This window comes from Macaca thibetana, chromosome 15 (assembly GCF_024542745.1).
Source record: "Macaca thibetana thibetana isolate TM-01 chromosome 15, ASM2454274v1, whole genome shotgun sequence".
In the NCBI taxonomy this organism is placed as follows: Eukaryota; Metazoa; Chordata; class Mammalia; order Primates; family Cercopithecidae; genus Macaca; species Macaca thibetana.
The window spans coordinates 27,976,118-27,979,941 of NC_065592.1; the positions used below are offsets into that span (position 1 = coordinate 27,976,118).

General features: G+C 39.4%; 1 non-coding gene across 1 annotated transcript; it reads right to left on the bottom strand.

The window, feature by feature from the left end:
* Positions 1–1,289: 1,289 nt before the first annotated feature.
* On the bottom strand, positions 1,290–1,394 carry LOC126938234 (U6 spliceosomal RNA). Its single transcript, XR_007720045.1, has one exon. It is a non-coding gene; the product is annotated as a U6 spliceosomal RNA (small nuclear RNA).
* Between the last annotated feature and the right edge of the window lie 2,430 nt (positions 1,395–3,824).

The following is a 3,824-nucleotide window of genomic DNA, read 5'->3' on the forward strand; positions in this document are numbered from 1 at the left end:
ACCTCAGGTGATCCTCCTGCCTCGGCCTCCCAAAGTACTGAGATTACAGGCGTGAGCCACTGCACCCGGCTGAACATTCAATTAAATTTGAATTTAAGTTAGACAAATAATTTTTTACTATAAGTACATGCCATGCAATATATGGAATGTATACTAAAAATGTATCCATTGTTTGTCTAAAACTCAAATGTAACTGTGGATCCTGCATTTTAATTAGCTAAATCTGGCAAGCTTATATTTTGCTAATAATAAGTAAGGAAGCCAGGGTTCTCCAGTTTGCATAACAAACTGACCTTTTCAGTTGGCTAGAAAACAGATATTAAGTAAATGCAGCCAAACTGAAGAAGTCAGAGCCCCGGAGATCTGAAATAAGTTGAAAGAACAGAAGGAGAGGGTCAGAAATGGGCCTAACAAGTGATGATGGAGCTACGGCCAGTGACGTAGGGTCTATTCCTAACATAGCCAGAATCCTACAGATGCTACAGTTTGGTTTTGTTGCCGAACAGAATCCATCTCAGATCCCATGCATATCTTTATTTAACATTTTGGGCAGCTACAAATGAAGTGGAAAGGAGCCAAATGCTATGGACTGTCTCTACAGTGCTGACTAATTCCATTTTTGGCTTGGTGCTAGTTCACTTTGAGATTCACCTGTAATCTGAAATTTTATTTTTGCTAACTCTTGGCATAGCCAACTTGTTTGTTTGCTACCTCATTTTCATATTAAAACTTCCTTTTGGAAAACTTCAACTGCTCAGAGAAGAAAAGGATGTTTCCCATACCGAGGACTGGCTACATAATTTGTGGAACTCAGTGCAAAATGAAAATGCCACAATCTTTATTCAAGAACTGTTAAAGCCAGGCACGGTGGCTTGCATCTGTAAACCCAGCTACTCGAGAGGCTGAGGCAGGAGGATCGCTTGAGTCCAGGAGTTCAAGACCAGCCTGGACAACATAGTAAGACTCTCTGTCTCTAAAAAAAAAATGCAAAAATTGTTAAGAATTTCAAGAAGTTTCAAGAGATCTATTTCACAACATGGTAACTATAGTTAACGATAGTGTATTGCATACTTGAAAAATAGCCAAGAGAGTAGATTTGTAGTGTCTTCACCACAAAAAAAATTATTAGCATGTGAAGTAATGAATATGTTCATTAGCTTGATTTAACCATTCTATAATGTACACATATATCAAAGCATCATTTTGTACATGATAAATATGTATAATTTTTATTTGCCAATTAAATAAAATTACTTTTAACTTTTTAAAAAATTTTATTTTTTATAAATAAAAATATGAAATGCTTCATGAAATTGTGTGTCATGCTTGCTCAGACACAATGCTAATTCTCTGTATTGTTCCAATTTTAGTATATATGCTGCCAAAGTGAGCACAAAGAAAAGAAAAGAAAAGAAGAATTTCCAGAAGGAGGCATGAAACTGAGCATGGGGTCCATTTAAGTGCAGGACTCTGTGCAGCAACACAGATCGTACTCTCATAGAGCCAACTCTGTCCATACCTCAATCACAATAGAGAGATAAATCTGTATACTTAGAGAGAAGGACTGTGATGGGAGAAGTTTAGACTCATTTCAGAACTCACAAGGACAGAAGGACCTGGGCAGAGAGGGGAACACAGGTAGGAGGGAGATGAGGTCAACTGAAACTATTGCTATAATTCTGAGATCTAGCAGGTCTCCTCCTTTTTTTTTTTTTGAGAGAGTCTCGCTCTGTCATCCAAGCAGGAGTGCAGTGATGCAATCTCGGCTCACTGTAACTTCAGCATCCTGGGTTCAAGCAATTCTCCTCCCTCAGCCTGCTGAGTAGCTGGGATTACAGGCTGGGATTACAGGCATGTGCCACGACACCCAGCTAATTTTTGTACTTTTAGTAGAGACGGGGTTTCACCATGTTGGCCAGCTTGGTCTTGAACTCCTGACCTCAAGTGATTAGCTGGCTTTGGCCTCCCAAAGTGCTGGCATTACAGGTGTGAGCCACCACACCCAGTGTTTACATCTGATTTAAATTTTGCTTTATTGATTTCATACAGCATTCCAACCAATTGAGATCATTTTGGATATAGAGTCTGTAATTTATGATCTTAGCTTTGAGTCACTGGCTGATCTGGTGATTCTGCCATGCACGTCTTCATACACATTTCTGTTAAAACTATCTCACAGGGCAGGGCTAGGGAGAGACTGAATCCTCCACAAGACTTGCATCTGAGTGACGCAAAGACAATAATCCTACCATTTCAGGTGTGGCTCTGTCAAACATAGGAGTGTGTAAGAAGCCATAAAAGGAACTTATTTGACAATCCTTGGGAAGTGAATGATCTGAAGAATTATTTGAAATATTTTTTAGGGAAAGTGTCATAAATACAAGTATCACCATTAGAAATATTAAACTACCTAGGGAAACACTGGTAGGCATAAGATATAAATTAAGAAAAAAAATAGGGGGACAAAAAAAAAAAGAATGGGCAAAGAGGAAGGAAGCAGATCAAAAAGAAGGATAGAAAGATAAGAGAGAGAGACTCTCAGTGACATCAGTTCTAAAAGTCCTGTGTCCTTGTTTTAAGATTTGTCATTTCCTGTCCCTGAATGTAAAATGAGGCTAATAGCCAGTCTTTGAAGAGCCTTTCTTGTGAGTATAATAATTGGACTTATGGGCCACATCAAATAAAAGTCAGGATTTCCTGAAACTGATCCAAACTAACTTGGAACTCTTTGAGGTTTCGTTTCTTCTTGACACAGATGGTCATGCTCCCCTATCTTATGAAAAATGGAATTAACATTCTTCCAATTTGAATGAAATACTGCCAGGAAAATCAGCTGAGAATAATCGAGAAGTTATTCCTTGACTGTTCCTATTAATAACCATTGCCCTCATCAAATAATAACTACTAAGAAAGAATTGAATGGATGAAAATTTTCCTTTGAGTTTCCTCTCCTTGTATTTGGTTCTGATTAAATGACATAGAATATGATTTTATTCTTCTCAGCTTTTTAAGAATTCTACCACAGAAGAGGGTTAAAAATAAGAGCTAATTTTATTTTACTTAAATGTCATCATTAATAGCGGGGATGAGGACCCTCCTGTATCACAGTCACACAATTTGCTCAAGCCACGCCACCTATACGGTTTCACCATGTGCTCTCAGTTTTCCATGATGTTACTTACAATATCTCCTCTGCCTGGAACGCCCCTTTCCCCTTGCCTGCTTCCCCTAACTCTACTTGTCCTTTAAAGAATGAGTTCAAGCATCACCTCCATCAAGATATTGCCTGATCATCCAGTGGAGTTAAGGAACACAGATGTCCCACCTGGGTTTCTGGATGTAGTAACATCCTCTCTTTCCTCTAAACAGAGTATTAAAGACAGAAACTTGGCTGGGCGCGGTGGCTCATGACTGTAATCCCAGCACTTTGGGAGGCCGAGGCGGGCAGATCAACTGAGGTCAGGAGTTCAAGACCAACCTGGACAACTCCTGATCTCTTTTCACCATCAAGAGATGGTGAAACCCCATCTCTACTAAAAAGAAAAATAAAGAAATTAGCCAGGCGTGGTGGCGGGTGCCTGTAGTCACAGCTACTCAGGAGGCTGAGGGAGGAGAATTGCTTGAATCCGGGAGGTGGAGGTTGCAGTGAGCTGAGATCATGCCACTGCATTCCAGCCTGGGCGACAGAGTGAGGCTCTGTCTCAAAACCAAACCAAAACAAAACAAAAATGAATAAATAAAGGCAGAATCTGATTCTAGTCATTACTATATCATTCATCATTCATACTTATCATACTTAACATAGCATCTGGCATGTTATGGGT